Genomic DNA, 17,209 nt, shown 5'->3' with positions numbered 1-17,209 from the left:
GAGACATATAAAGATTGGCACGAGAAGCTTCCATTTGCTTTGTTTGCATATCGCACATCTGTGCGAACATCTACGGGAGCAACTCCTTTCTCTCTGGCTTACGGAATGGAAGCTGTGCTACCTATTGAGGTTGAGATCCCCTCCCTGCGAGTCTTAATGGAATTAAAGTTAGAAGAAGCAGAATGGGTTCGAGCTCGATATGATTAGTTGAACCTCATCGAAGAAAAACGTCTAAGAGTAATTTGTCACGGCAGATGTACCAGAAGAGAATGATCGCGGCCCATGACAAGAAAGTATGGCCAAGAGAATTCCACGAAGGAGAACTCGTACTGAGGAAGATTCTCCCAATACAAAAGGACCTGCGAGGAAAATGGGCACCAAATTGGGAAGGACCATACGTCGTAAAGAAGGCATTTTCAGGAGGACCTTTGATCCTTACCGAGATGGATGGCAAGGAGCTCTCGAATCCAATGAACTCGAGATCTTTGTGAAGAAATATTATGCTTGAGATGAAAACCGAAAAGGGCATCAAAAAAAAAAAAAGGATCAAGGCGAAAACCCGCAGGGCGTCTTGATTAGCACAAAAGATTAGGATGAAAACCCGAGAGGCGTCCTAATGAGGTAAACACAGCTTAAAGAGCGTGGCGTTTTAACAATGGGTCAAACAAAGAGACTACGAGATTTGAAGCATTTCGAAAGCTCAAAATCTTCTACACAAGAAGCCGCTCGAAAAGATTTTGATTGAGGAACGAGGAAGAGTTCATGTGTTGAATATCTAGAGCATTTGTATCCGTTGAATACGATCCTTTCTTTCTTTTGACATTTTTTACTCTCATTGGTTAACTTGCTTTGTTTGCCACATTTGAAATAGATGAATATGAAATATCATTTTGTCCCTATCGACCTTTTTCATACATCTCATTATGTGTTTATTTACATGATAAATGGTGAAATGACACACTCTAAGCAAAAGAAATGTTAAGCATTACGGATGAAAATTTGATAAGCACAAGAGTCTCAAAGTAAGAACAAAGTTCAATCGGGGCAAAAGAGTGATATCGAGAAACGTCGATTACTCGTGAAGCTTGAAGACAGTATAAGGCTCAAGAGAAAGTCGAGAATCAAAGCAATGAACACGGATCCTCAACAATCGTGGCTAAATGGACATACGACAAACATGCTTAAGAGCACTTTGCATAATCATGTAGGCATAAAAGCATTTAAGACAAACATGTGCATATCATGATAACATCATACATGGCATATACAGTACTCCAACGAGCAAGAAATCTTGAATGAAAGTCGAATGAATCAAAGGAAAAGACACCGAATTCTACCAAAGGACGGGTTTTGGTATTTTGATGTTTTAATTCATGCTTTTCAAGGAAAATCAACTCATATTGCGAGAGATGAGTTGAGCCTCAAGACACGTTGAGGTATTTTTAATTGTTGTTTTCAAAATCAACTCATATTGCGAGAAGTGAGTTGAGCCTCGGGACACGCCGAGGTATTTTAGTTTTAAATTGACTCATATTAAGAGAGGTGAGTTAAGCCTTTTAATTTTGTTTTCAAAATCAACTCATATTGCTAGAGGTGAGTTGAGCCTCGGGCACCTGAGGTATTTTCAATTTTGTGTTTTAATCAACTCATATTATGAGAGATGAGTTGAGCCTCAAGACACGTTGAGGTATTTTTAATTTTTGTTTTCAAAATCAACTCATATTGCGAGAAGTGAGTTGAGCCTCGGGACACGCCGAGGTATTTTAGTTTTAAATTGACTCATATTGCGAGAGGTGAGTTAAGCCTTTTAATTTTGTTTTTCAAAATCAACTCATATTGCTAGAGGTGAGTTGAGCCTCGGGCACGCCGAGGTATTTTCAATTTTGTGTTTTAATCAACTCATATTGCGAGAGATGAGTTGAGCCTCAAGACACGTTGAGGTATTTTTAATTGTTGTTTTCAAAATCAACTCATATTGCGAGAAGTGAGTTGAGCCTCGGGACACGCTGAGGTATTTTTAGTTTTAAATTGACTCATATTGCGAGAGGTGAGTTAAGCCTTTTAATTTTTGTTTTTCAAAATCAACTCATATTGCTAGAGGTGAGTTGAGCCTCGAGCACGCTGAGGTATTTTCAATTTTGTGTTTTAATCAACTCATATTGCGAGAGATGAGTTGAGCCTCAAGACACGTTGAGGTATTTTTAATTTTTGTTTTCAAAATCAACTCATATTGCGAGAAGTGAGTTGAGCCTCGAGCACGTTGAGGTATTTTTAGTTTATGTTTTAAATTGACTCATATTGCGAGAGGTGAGTTAAGCCTTTTAATTTTTGTTTTCAAAATCAACTCATATTGCTAGAGGTGAGTTGAGCCTCGAGAACGCTTGAGGTATTTTCAATTTTTGTGTTTTAATTTCAACTCATATTGCGAGAAGTGAGTTGAGCCTCGAGTCACTTGAGGTATTTTCAATTCATTTTCAATTTACGTTGTTCAAGAATCAACTCATATTGCGAGAGGTAGGTTGAACCTTTTAATTTCTACTTTTCAAAATCAACTCATATTGCGAGAGGTGAGTTGAGCCTCGAGACACGTTGAGGTAATTTCAATTTCTGTTGTCAAAAAATCAACTCAGATTGCAGTGGCGAGTTGAGCCTCGTGTCACACGCCGAGGTATTTTCAATTTCCGTTTTCAATTTTGCCTTTCAAAAAATCAACTCATATTGCGAGAGGTGAGTTGAGCCTCGTGACACGTTGAGGTAATTTCAATTTCTATTGTCAAAAAGTCAACTCGTATTGCGAGAGGTGAGTTGAGCCTCGGATCACACGCCGAGGTATTTTCAATTTCCATTTTCAATTTCGCATTTCAAAAAAAAAAATCAACTCATATTGCGAGAGGTGAGTTGAGCCTCGGGACACTGTTGAGGTAATTTCAATTTCTATTTTCAAAATTCAACTCATATTGTGAGAAATGAGTTGAGCCTCAAGACACGTTGAGGTATTTTCAATTTCTGTTTCCAAAAATCAACTTATATTGCAAGAGGTGAGTTGACCCTTGGCTCATCTTGTTGAGCTATTTTCAATTTCTATCTTTCAAAAAATCAACTCATATTGCGAGAGGTGAGTTGAGCTTGAGATCACACTGCGAGGTATTTTTTCAATTTATATTTTCAAAAAATCAACTCACATTGCGAGATGTGAGTTGAGCCTCGGGTTACATGTCGAGGTATTTTCAAAATCTGTTTTTCAAATTCTGTTTTCAAAAATCAACTCATATTGCGAGAAGTGAGTTGAGCCTTGGCTCACGTGCTGAGCTATTTTCAATTCTTTTTTTTCAAAAAATTCAACTCATATTGCGAGAGGTGAGTTGAGCTTTTTAATTTCTGCGAGAGTTGAGTTGAGTCTTTTAATTTCTGTTTTTCAAAAATCAACTCATATTGCGAGAGGTGAGTTGAACCTCCAGTCACATATCGAGGTATTTTCAAAATCGCTTTTCAAGTTAAGTTTCAAAAATCAACTCATATTGCGAGAGGTGAGTTGAGCCTTGGCTCACGCTACCGAGCTATTTTCAATTTCTGTTTTTAATGTCTGCTTTTTAGAGAGTCAATTCATATTGCAAAAATGAGTTGAGCTCGGGATCACATGCCGAGTAGAGAATAAAGATTGAAGGCGATTGAAGACGTCGATTCGCCTCCTTAAAGTTGTAGTGGAGTTGATCGAGGCATCGATCTTGCCTTTCCGAGTCGCAGAAGAGAAGACCAAAACCTTATCTCACCGAAGCGATAAAAGAGCATATTGAAATTGTAGATCTTATCTTTCGAGTTACAAGAAGCGGATCGAAGCCACAAATCTCATATCCTTGAAGTTACTTTGGAGCAGATTGAAGCTACAAGGCATATCTCCGAATTTGCAATGGATTGAACCAAAGCTACAAGATGCGGTGGACTGAAAAGAGATTAACTAAACAAGAAGAGTTCCAAAGCAAGTCAAGACCTAGCAAGACCGGGCAAGTTTGGTCTTCCTTGAAAGTCTTTGCTCTATTATCGTTGCATGACAATGAGCAAAGAGGGGCAGCTGTAGAAGCCCAAATTGCCCGGGCCCAATTATATGAAAACCCAACCAAACCTCTAAACCCACTAAAACCCTTAACCCATGACCCATTTACATCTACCCAAACCCAATTCAAAAGCCCATTAAGCCCCCCCAAAAAAAACCTAACCCAAAAAAAAAAAAAAAAAGAAGAAAAAAGAAAAACCTAACAAAAAAAGATAAAAAAACCTAGCCACCTAACCACTTTCCCACTTGCCCCATTTTTCCTCCCATTGTCTACCACCACCACCTACAAAATAGAAAAAAAAAAAAAATCATGTAAAAATGGCTATAAAAAGCCATTCAAAAATCATGTAAAAAAAAAAAAGGAGGATTTTACAAAGATTGAAAAAACACAAAATTCCTTCAAATTTTGAACACAAAAGAAACATCAATAAAAGGTTGCATCTTTTCTTTTTCCTCTTCTTTCAAATTTTTTCTTTTTTTTGTGTTGTTTTTCTTTCTTTATATATACATATATTGTTAAAAATTTTACCTTTTCCGGTCACCACCCACGGTGGCAGTGGTGGTCGACGACGACAGGCGACCGACGATCAACCGTGACCCGCCCTCCTTGGCGGATTTCCTTCCCCTCCTTCTCTCTTCTTTCCCCTTCTTTTTTTAGGTATTTTTATATATTATGTATATATTTTTAATGCCATTAGTTATATATTTCTTATGTATATATTCTTAAATACTATTATATACATATATATATATATATATATATATATATATATATATATTTTAAATACCATATTGTGTATATATTATTATTACAAATTATTACTATTGCTAGTATTATTATAACTATTATTATATTAGTGTATATTTTATGTACATATGTATATATATATATTTTGCACATATCATTATTTTATATTATTGTTGTAAATTTTTATGTATATATTTTTTAGGTACGTTTCCTAATATTTTCTTTTATTGTAGATATTATTATTATTATTACATACTTTTATTATATGCATATATATATGTATTTTTATGTACATATTATTATTTTATATTATTATTACCAAATATATCATTTTTCCTATTTTATTATTAGTACATGATTTGTTTTTATTTTGTAAATATCATTATTATTATTATTCTAATATTCTAGTATTCCATATTAATATTTTTCATTAATGATATCATTTTTTTAAGTCCTTTATCTATTTTAATTTCTCACTTTAGGAATATTTTTCTCATGTTTTAATTAATTTAAAAATAAGGCAATGTACCGATTTAATATTAAGCCATCGATTTCATCGCTATGTTGGGTGAAATTAAATCGGCTTGTGTTAAAAAACGGACACCCTTTCTAAAAAAATCGAAAACTAAAATTCTCATTTTCAATCGGATCACGATTAAATATTATATTGAACTCGTATTTTTGAAAATCAAGTCAACAAATGTTTATGAGATACCAATTTTGGGCGTCGCGAGGTGCTAATACCTTCCTCGAGCGTAATCGACTCGAACCCCAATTTTTCTCTCGGACTTTCACGTGACCTAAATTTGGCCTTCTTTTGTTTTAAAATAATTTTATTAGGTGTCGATCACACCTATAAAAAAGGATCGGTGGTGACTCCCTTTGTTAATAAAATCGAAAGTTGATTTTCAAATGTTTAATAAATCGCCACAATTAGCGACCAAGCGAAACTAATTTTTTTTTACGTCGCTACACTGGCGATAACGGTGTTTCAAAGTTTCCATTACCGCCTCTTGTGGTAGTGTCATTGGTAACATCACTATTTTAGGGCTATGTTATACACATGGTTGGATACATTTTGTTCAATTTCTAGGCTTTATAATTTGGAACAGAATGGAGAAGATGATGATTGTATTTGGATTTCAATTTTTTTTTAAAATTGATTGACTTCTTTTTCTTTTACATTATATTGAAAATTTTGGGATTTTTATTCAATTTTAGTTGCAATTGTGATGAATATGATGATTTTTTTTATACAGTTTGTGAAGAAATGAAGAAAGGTTAAAATAATTTAGGAACAAAAACATTATATATATATATATTTTTGTTTTAATTTAATTTTGATTAAAAAAAATGACAATTTGCTTAGAGGCCCCATCAACCTAGCCAACAGTCAATAAAGTGACACATGCCTTCTTTTGATTAGCTCATGTATTACGTCAACAAAAAAAAGTTAACATCATTAAGATTAGATACTAAATTGTTGAACAAAATAAAACATAAAACTTGAAGTACTAAATTAGATATTTTAAAAATAAAGATATCACATTAGAACAAACCCTAAAGTCTATGTCATTATCCCTAATAAGAACCATATATATAATCTCATAAGTTATTATGGGAATAAATTGGACAAGAGAATTTTGGTCCTGAAGCTATGCAACACATTTTTGTTATTTATTTTTATATATTCATTTTATTGTGATAAAAAGTATCACCCACATATTGTTTGTCACTTTAAGTAGAACTTTCGCATGATAAACAAAAAATTTGTGCATGTTTTCTTCTACAGATTTTACAAAGAAAACCTGCCTTCTTTCTTCTTCTTTTTTTATTATTTAAATTTAATATAAAAACACATATAATTATTATTTTTAATTTAATTTTTAAAAAGAAAAATCATTAATTTATTCAAGGAAAAGAACAAAAAACAACAAACACCCGTCGTCGGTGATAAAGGACAAGCTCCATCAACACAACAAAAACTTCAACCTCAACATTAATAAAACATTACAACATGTTAACAACCGAATTTATCACAACTCAAGCACCTGACTTGCTAGATAAATCCACTTTATTAGACTTTTATTATTCATTTTTATTATATGATTTTATTATCTATAATGTATATAAGAGTAGTAGTTTAGAGAAACTTTGGAATAAATAATATAACACTTGCCGTTGTTAATATTACTAAATTTATCATTTTAAATATTTTTATTATTTATAATAATTTAAAAATTTAATCCAAGTGCAAACAAGTTGATTAATCATTAAACTAAACTTTATATCAAAGAAAACTGATAATTACAGAACAACAGATGTTTGTATTATATATTTTAATCCAGTTATTTGTTGATCTTATAAGAGGGTCAAAATATATTTTATAAATGGTCCACCAATTTATTTAAGTTCGACGTATTTCTACAATATAAATTAACCTTCCATTTTTTAATTAATAAAAGTGATGAAAATTTAGATTTCTTTTCGTCTCATTTTCAGAAATAATTTTTGTTTTCTATTTTTAAAAGTGGAAAAACATGTTTGATAAATGAAAATAAAATTTTATGTTCAATAATAAAAACATATTTGATATCTATTTTTCTATAATAGAAATATGAGAAATAAAATAAAATAAACTATATAAATATGGATTAACTAATGTATTTGATCTAATATTTGAAAATTATTTTTTAAAAAGAATATTTTTATGTTTATATAGATTTAAACTAGGGTTAATTTATTTGAAATTAAAAGTTATTGCTTTCATTATTTTCCATTTTATAAAGTATTTTTAGTGAAAATAACTTTTATAATTTTCACATATTTTTCGTTTTCTAAGAAAACAAAATAAAAATGACCCTCGTTAGAACGTTGTTTTCTTTCAAGATTTGACAATAGATTTGTTCATCAACAAGTTAAGTGAATGTAAAAATTGTACAATTAATAAATATAAATAAGGGCAGCATTGTACTTCACCATTTGATATGGCACCTTCGATTTTAGAGTAGCATTTATGTGCCTCTTAATTAAGCAATGGTGGAAAAGAGACAAAGGTCTATTCCTCTGCATAGGTACTTTAAGATGCTAGATTTAGCCTCAATATTTTCATAGAGATGGAATCATGGAATAGTTGAAATTATGTTTATATTTAAATAATTGAAAGTATATAAGATGGTAGGTATATCTTAAACATAAAATTTACACCCAAAATATCATTCACATTTTAAAGTAGCCCATGGGTGCATTGTGGAAGTATCGATAATGTATCAATCAGGTCCTTTCATCAATCTAGTTATCAACTTAGGTACTAAATGCTAGTTCAAATCTAACATGAAGTATTTAAAAAAAATATAAATCAATTAGTAAATACATGTGTATCTATCTCATGGACAAATTATATTCAATATGTCAAAAAATGTCAATAAAATTTAAGAGAACGTTAAATCTAAACTATCTATGCAATAGATAAACATATGTTTATTACAATGTGACCTACACGTTTTGAATATGCTCCAAATCATATTTGAGTTAGCATTTAACACCTAAATTAATGGCTAGACAAATAAAAAAAACCCAATTTATTATGATACTGATACTTTGAAGATCAATTAAAAATTTTAAAATTTAAAAACTAATTTAAAATTTAGAGAGTAGTCTAAGGATGTCTAAATACAATTAACACATATACATCATACTCAGAAAATCTTAAATTTAATTAGGTTGACGTCTGTCACTTTTCCTTATTCTTAAATTTATGCTCAAGGAATTAATTAATGTGGCATCAACATCATAAGCTATGTGTGTTGGTGTGTGTGTGTATATATATATTAAGTGATAGTTATAGTGAGACCGTTGGAGCATCGTTGTAAATGTGTTAATTTTATAGAAGCAGTTGCTCAAAATACCTAATCTCTGGTTTTGAACATTTCGTAGGTTTTAAGTTCAAAGTGATGACATATGGCTATGCCTATGGAACCAACGCAACAACACAACTAATCTCTTTGTTATGACATCAAAAAACAAAGTGTCAATGCCATCATCATATATCAATTATTTGAAAATAATTTAAATTGGAAAAAAATTCAAACACAAATAAATAAAAATTCAAAATGATTCAACCTATGTCCAGTTATCACCTCTGCTCTGGCTAATATTTATGACGGTGTTTCCTCGTATTTCAATAAAATTGTTGACTTCGAAAAAACAACAATTGTTAGGGGTTTAATTTTTTTTTAGAAAAGTTCAGTTGTTCTCCTTTAAAATTTTAATTTTTTCATTATATATTATGTAATGAAAGGCACAGTTTCCATTAGTTTTAGAAGGCAGGTGGTTTTTTTAACCCATTTATTCTAATTATTATATTTGGGATAATATCGTGTAGTACTTGTGCTTTAAAAATGTTTAATGTGGTAATTGGACTATCATTATATATTTTATTATGGTACCGATGCAAACAACATTAATGAATTGTTAAATTTACTAATGAAAATTTGACATGTAAAATTTCTTTTTCAAATTATCAAGCCCACATGAATTGTATAACATTATGTGAAAGTTTAAATAAAATTAAGAAATTAAATTAAAATAAATAACTAAAAATATGATTAATAAAAAACAAATATTAAACTTACATAAAAGTATGCGGGTAATAAATTTTCATTGACTGGTTTAACAATTTACTAATGATGTTAACACTAGATACCATAATAAAACACATCATGATAGTTCAAGTATCACGTTAGACATTTTCGAAATACAAGTATCGTATTAAACATTTTATGAAAAATATATATAATAATAAAACATATATTAATAGTTTAAGTATTATATTAAATATTTTAAAATATATGTATCATATTAAACATTTTATGAGAATATAAAGAAGAACGTGATATTATCCTTTTTCTTATGAAATTTATTGGAAGTATTAGGTTCATAATTCTATGGTTGAATGAGAAGATAAGATCTACATGTAAGATAGAGGTGTCTGCTGGCCGGAGTTTCTATCTAAGCTTGATTTGGTGGCCGAATTCGTGATTAAAAATAAAAATATAAAAAATACTTTTATAATAATATTATATATTTTAATAATTAAATTTAAATATAATTTTATTATTAAGGGTCCCTTTGTTTATCAGGAAAACATGTTTTCCTGGTTTTTCAGTGTTTGTTTGCTTCAAAATAACTTACATACCAATGTTTTCAGAAACACGAGAAAATGAGAAGGGATTTTAGGAAAAATATCTTACAGATTTTTAATTGTTAAGATATTTTTTGGAAAATTTTCCTCCACTCTCACTATATTTTGTTAATACATACGTCATCCAGTTAAATTATGCATTTGAGTGAAAATTGTATTATTTGTAAAGTTTTTTCTCTCCTTTTTCCAATGCCAATTGAGTGAAAATAATTGTTAAGAGACAAAAGATTCTGATTTTTCTAGCATGAAATTGCTTATATTATTTGGTAATTAATTTCAAATTTCAGTTGCAGCTTTTATCTAGAAAAATTATTAAGCTAGAAAAATCAATTGCCATTGCAAAAAGGAGAGAAAGAAATAAACAGGCATAATTTAGCCGGAAGAAATATGTATTAATGATATACTTAAAATCTAGTTAGCACTTAAAATCTAGTTTACCCATAAATAAATCATTGTAATATATGTAAAAACAATTTAAAATATAAACTTATTAATATATATATAATAAACTTAAATAAACAATGAAAAGATAATAAATTCTTAAATATATAGTTTTTAATTTAAAACAACTTTTTATGAAATACTTTTAGGAAATCTACTAAATAACATAAAATATTTTACACAAATTCATCAAAACACTAGAAAAATAGATCATTTTCGAAAAGTAAATCATTTTCTAGAAATTATTTTTCGGAAAATATTTTACTGGCAAACAAACGGAGCCTAAATAGTATTTCGATGAGACTACATCAAAGTATTTTTTTTTTGCTTTATTCATAATTTAGAGTATACTTTTTTTTATCTATTTTTCTTTTGTCCTTCTGCTATGGTTTTTAATCCAAAAGTTAAATGAAGTGTAAAAAAATAAAATTAACAATTAAAGAATGCTGTGGCTTTTATATTTTCATAAAATATATTAGTTATATTATTTTACTAAAAATATATTTATTAAAATTAATTTTAATTAATAAAATTTATATATTTTTTAATCCATTTGCTTCTTACTTCTCACTTCTCTCTTCCTCTCACCCGAACATCTTTTCTTCCCAACACAATCAACCATGGCTATAGTTATTTTTATATCATAGTTATCATCTCTATACACCCCTAAAAAAAACAGGTAAGACATCAAAAAGTATCAATCCAAATTTCGTCCAAAGCAATTGGGTTTTTTAAGGTATTTTTAGGTCGATTTAAATGATAGAGGAGAAGCATATGAAAAGGGGAAGAACATATTGAAATTTGAGGACAATTCGACCGTGAAAAAAACTCAGATTTTTGTTGAAATTTCGGGACTTATTTGTAGATCTAGAAAAATTTAGTGGTCTTTTAAAAAATAAACGCTAAAAATAAAAATAGAGGTTAAGAACAAGAGAATAATGAAATTTAGACTCAAATGACTACCAATAAGCGGTGGCCAACAGTGGAGCATGGTGGTTGGCGGTGACCATTGAAGCCAAAATCTGGAAATTTTTAGGTTTGGTTTGAAACTTTGAAAAGAAGGGATTATTTGAATTTTAATTTAATTAAAGTACATGTACTAAAATAAATTTTAATTAAAGGAAATTGTAAAAAATAATAATTTGGGATTGCTTTTATTTAGATTGCTGAGAAAAAAATATAAGAGATCTTCTTTTCTTTCTTTTTTTTTTTCTCTTTTTTCGCATAAAGAACATGATGAAAAACACCTAAAAATTTTGTCAGATTTTTAGGTTAAAAACATTTAATTATTTTATGAAATTAATGAGTTTTTTATAATTCTTTTATCATTACATATATTTTATGATTCTTTTATATATTTAATTCTATTTTTATAATTTTTAAAATTGTATATAAATATATGATAATATATATTTTAATTAAAATTCCATGTGGAATGTTTTCATTGCCCACTTTTTTAAATGATGTTAAAAATTGAATTAAAATATATAATAAAATGATACTTTAGATAGCAATTGAGATATAAAAAAATTAGATACTAAAATGAAAAAAGGAGAAATTTTAAAAGCCAAATCATTAATTAAACTTTTTTTTAAAGCATTAAGATGTAACCTGAATGAACCAATTTTGTTAAGTAGCACACATAGACCCTAACCAGTGAACAAATATAATGCTGAAGAAATATCCAAGCATTATGCTCTAAGGCTTAAAGGTATATTTCGATATCATAGAGTAATTAGATAAAAGAATATAATTATTAGGATAGTAATTGTAATTATATTTTTATTATTACAATAAAATTTTAATTTCAAATGGGTTAAATTGATAGAGTGTAATTATATTGTATTTTTTATGTCATCTTCAATAATATAAGTTATAATTATACAATTACATAATTTTAAATTTAAAAATATTAATTATTATAAAAATTATCCCTAATACTTGAGAAAATAAATCTTTAAATAGATATTTAATTTTAAATAGTGTAATTATTAATTATTATAAAAGTATTAGATAATACAATTACTAATAAAATTAAGAAAATGTGTGTCATATGTAATTTTATCTAATTAATCTAGCATTTAATATGTATTGGATTATTTTCTAACATGAAACACGTACTCATTGTTACCATAGATCGGTCCTTGACCAAGTATAAATAATTTATAATAAAGACTATGTAAATTGGTTAATTATTTAGTAGATAAAAATATATATAAAAATTCTCTCTCATTAATAAAAATGTCAGATTTTTTAAACAAGATTAGTAAAACAACATATAATTAAATTTTAGAATAAATTTTAAAATTTAAATCAAATACAAATATGTTTGGAAAGTTTCAAGGTAATTGAATTTTGAGTATAATTGATTTTAATTACTCTAATTCTCATCCTCTTAACCTCCTCTAAGAACTGTAGAGGCCCAAATATGCCCGGCCCAAAACCAAACTCTAGACCCAATTACAGAGCTCAAATCAGCCCCAGCCCACTATCTTAAAATTTTTCAGCAACTAACCCTAGCCACCAAGTTTTCAGCCGCCACTCCCCTCAGCCTTGGCCATCACGCGCACCACCACCATAGTTCGGGGCACCAACCACCAGCCCTCCATGCGCCTGACACTCATCTGTCACCTGTAAAGAAAGATTCGCACGTAAGCAATAAAAACGAGGAAGAAAACGACAAAAAAATAGGAATAAATCATCTTGTAAATGGCTTTAAAAGCCAGAATCTCATCTTTGTTCAGGAGGGTTTCTGGTTTTTCTTCTGAAAATTTGGAATAGAAAAGCAAAAGATTTAAAGTTTTAAGGTGATTTTCGTATTATTTATTTAATCTTAAGTTTATTTTTTTATTTTTGTTTTTTTACATAAATATGAAAAATAAAAAGGGAGGGGAAAGGGACTTACCGAATCACGTCGCCGGAACTCCTCCCTCCCTCATCGATTTCGAACTCCAAAGGGAGAAGGGGGAAAGGAAAAATATGTACCAAACGGAAAAGAAAAAAAGAAAACCAGTTTCAAAAGAGAATAAAAAGGAAGAATAATACTTACCTCCGGCCTCTCATCGTGTCCTTTCTGCGCGTGGTCGGCCACCAAGTCCGATGGTGGTGCGGTGGCGCTCCAAGGTTGAGGTCAAAACCCAAACAAAAGGGATAAAAGGGAGGGGTGGTCTGTTTTGCTGCTAGTATAAAATGGTACATGACCATTCAATTTTTTTAGTTTTTAATAATTAATGAAACAGTGCCACTAACTCCATGGTCTGCATGTTTTTGCTTTTGGAAAAAATTATACAAATGGTCCTTCATCTTTTCTGGTCCTTTCAAATCAGCTCATTGTTATTTTTTAAAATTCACCCTAATTTTTGTATTTAAATTTCAATTTAGTCTTTTCTTTGTGGTTCTGGACTATTTTATTATCAAATTAATTAGTTTATTATTATTATTATTATTATTATTATTATTATTTCTTTTTGTTTTTCTTATTTATTTGTCTTGTTATTATATTATTAAATTAATCGGTCTTGTAATATTATTGCTATTACTTTTATATATACATAGTTGTCTACCTAAAATCTTGTATATATATATATATATATCTTATTCATCATGTGTCTACTTATATACTTTGACATAATTTCGAAACTACTTTGTTTTTAAAATTTAGTCATTTGTTTGGCTAATTTTATTATTTATGTGTTATTTATTTATTATCTTCTTTTCTATAGCTAAATTAAACATTGTTTCTATTTGCTACATTTATTCATTTTTTAAAATTTCTACTTTGTGTGGTTATGGATTTTAAAATATATATATTTTTACATTACTTATTTTAAATTCATTTATTACCATTCTAAAATTTGGTACACTTTATTTATTTTAATTTGTTTTATACCTTTTATCATTTAATTCATTGGCCCTTATTTATCAATGTTATCATTTAAATGTTGTATGATTATTGCTATTGCATGTACTATGATTCGTTATTTGTATTTTCATATTATCGTCATTCACTTGTGTAATATTTTATTCATGTATTATTATTCCATGCACTATCATTCTATGCACATTACTATATTTTTATCTCATGTCATCGTATCGTGTATTAAACTTCAATGTTTATCCAATATGGATCGTTCCACTTTTACTCCAAACAAATAATACACATTGTTTAAATATCAAATTCGCTACTATTCAAAAAAAGGAAAATTTCAAAGTAAGACAATGTTTCGCATTTTGGAACATTGAAGAATTGTGCCCTAACTTACGGGGTTTCGGTTCTCTCTTTGGTTCTAAATAGCTAAATATCCTTTTGAGTTTTGAAATACACGGATTTCCAATTTAAATTAAAGACAAACTTGTGCTCGAGAGTTCATGGTATTGTGTCCTAACTTACGGGATGTGATGCTCTGATATCTCGAGACGAGGAAGTCTTTAGCAATCATTTTGAGCTAATTCAAGAATTTTAAAATCGATGTTAATAAAAAGGGTCATATTTCAAACTCATTCCCGATTTTCAATTTTCGACACCAAGACACTAACTAATCAATTCGGTACCAATTTTTGAGCGTGTTGAGGGTGCTAATCCTTCCTCGCACGTAACCGACTCCCGATCCTGTTCCCTCGAGTTTCGTAGACCAAAAACACTGTTTTAGTAAACTAAAATGTTTTATTAAAACAAAGGTGATCCGATCACACCTAATAAGGATCAGTGGCGACTCCCGTCTTAATTTTTAAAGTCGATTCCCGTTTTCAAAAAAATGGTTTCGACAGCTTGGCGACTCCATTGGGGACTTGAGAGTCGAGCCATAAATTGATTGATTTTTGTCATTTGCCGAAGATTTAAAACTCGTTTTAAACCTATGATCCCTTCATTGCATTTCATCCGTTTTTCTTACGGTTTACATTATATTTCCTATTTTCTTTGTTGCCTCGGGTTTCCTTATGTATATATCCACACACATTGCATTACATGACCTTTGTGGTCACACCCTTTAAGTGGGAGTAAGAAACTATGCCTTCGTGAGGTTTTCACCTTCGCATAGGCTAGTCGATTGCTTCCGGAATACATTCGTACCTATGATTTCGTAAGATTTTCATCTCCGCATGGTTATAGGGAAATGTATTCCCCTGAACCAAACTCAATCCACATGAGCCTATAATGGGTGAGGATCGAGGAATCTCATGGTTCGGGTACCCTTACTCTAGAACCGAGCCACATATAGAGAAACCTAAGAGCTTACCCTTAGGTAGAGCCACTCCGAACCCCTAGTAGTCACCCGAATAGGTGCTTTATTTGATATTTATTTCTCTTGTACTAACGTGTTTTGTTTTTGTTTTGTTTTGTTTATAACTGCATTGCATTACATCATCATAAAAATGAGGTGTTGATTCTTATTTGATTGCTAAATGGAATAGTTTGTCATAAGAAAATGAATTTCTTGATAAAGTGGATTATAACACGGTTGTCTAAATATGGTTCAAGTAAACACAATGAAGAAAAATTGATAGTCCATACACGATGTTGCTTTATCGCCTGAGGACTCAAGCTTGCAAAGATTATTCAAGAGCCGTCATGTCTTAAAGAAGCTAACAAGCATCGCGGGGATAAAGGAGTAATGGGCCGCAATCCAGATCGAGCAGAAAGGAAATGATAGAGACATCTTTTGGAAAATTCACAAGAATCGACCATAACATCCGGATATTAAGAGGAGGATAGGTGTTTTCGCCTGGAATATGAAGGCAAGACTGCATATGTAATGGAGTAATACAAAACTTTGTTTCATTGCCCGAGGATTCAAGCCGACAAAGATTATTCGAGAGTCGTCACGTCTCAACTTTCTTAAAGGAGCTGACGAGTATCGCGAGGATAAGTGATCAATGAGTAACGGCCTAGATCAAGTAAAAAGGAGTTAATAGAGACATCTTTTGGAGAATCGCAAGACTAAACCATAACATCTGAAGAGGAAGATAGGTGTCTTCGCTTGGAACATGAAAGAAAGTCCGTATATGTAATCCGTTTTATGTAAGGGAATTTGTTTTCTAGAAAAGTTATTCTAATGGAATTGAATTCAGAATCAACACCTTCCTTTCTTTTTGCATTCATTCTATCCATTTGCATTGCATTGCATCATTTGCATTAAACTTTCGTTAAAGAACTCTAATTAGGTAAAATTATTTCAGAACCAACAAAGGATATGGACCAAATATTGGAAAGAATAGAGCAAAAGCAAATACAGATGTAAGAGCAATTGATCCAAATTCAACAAGATATGCAAAAACAAATGCTGAAACTCCAAAGAAATATGATGGGCCAGTTAACCCAGTTACTAGCCAGAGAATTTGAAAAAAGGAGCAGCCCAGTGGTCAATAGTGAGAATGATGAAGATATCGTCTATTCCCCAGGTTTTGCCCCAATAAGCGTCCTAACCCAACCAAACATGCAAGGGGCACCCGTCATTATCGGACCCCAATATCAGACTGATGCCTCGATACTGTTGAACTTCTCGATGGGTTCAGGTTTTAACCCAGAAAATGATCAAGCCAAACCAGTTGTTCTGGCAGACATGAAGGAAAAGGGAGAGCGGACTTTAAAAGCCCCGGAGAAGAAGAAAAATGAATCGAATGATGCGAGTAAGTATAACAAGGGCCGTTCAAAGGCAACTACCAGCTATCAGGTCTCCCAAAGGCAAGGACCCAATCGGAGACTGAACTCGAGAAAACCCCAATTCGCGCCCGCCCCAATCACGTATAAAGAGTTGTACCAAATTTT

The 17,209-nt window shown here is 30.5% G+C and overlaps 1 long non-coding RNA gene across 1 annotated transcript; it reads right to left on the bottom strand.

Annotated features, from left to right (window-relative positions):
* Positions 1–12,788: 12,788 nt before the first annotated feature.
* LOC128280396 (uncharacterized) lies at positions 12,789–13,643 on the bottom strand. Its single transcript, XR_008270568.1, has 2 exons — positions 13,493–13,643; positions 12,789–13,074 (listed from the first exon to the last, which is right to left on the bottom strand). It is a non-coding gene; the product is annotated as an uncharacterized LOC128280396 (long non-coding RNA).
* Positions 13,644–17,209: the final 3,566 nt, after the last annotated feature.

Source organism: Gossypium arboreum, chromosome 9, assembly GCF_025698485.1.
Source record: "Gossypium arboreum isolate Shixiya-1 chromosome 9, ASM2569848v2, whole genome shotgun sequence".
In the NCBI taxonomy this organism is placed as follows: domain Eukaryota; kingdom Viridiplantae; phylum Streptophyta; class Magnoliopsida; order Malvales; family Malvaceae; genus Gossypium; species Gossypium arboreum.
The sequence above is the reverse complement of the archived record's forward strand: the minus strand, read 5'-3'. Positions and strand labels throughout refer to the sequence as shown.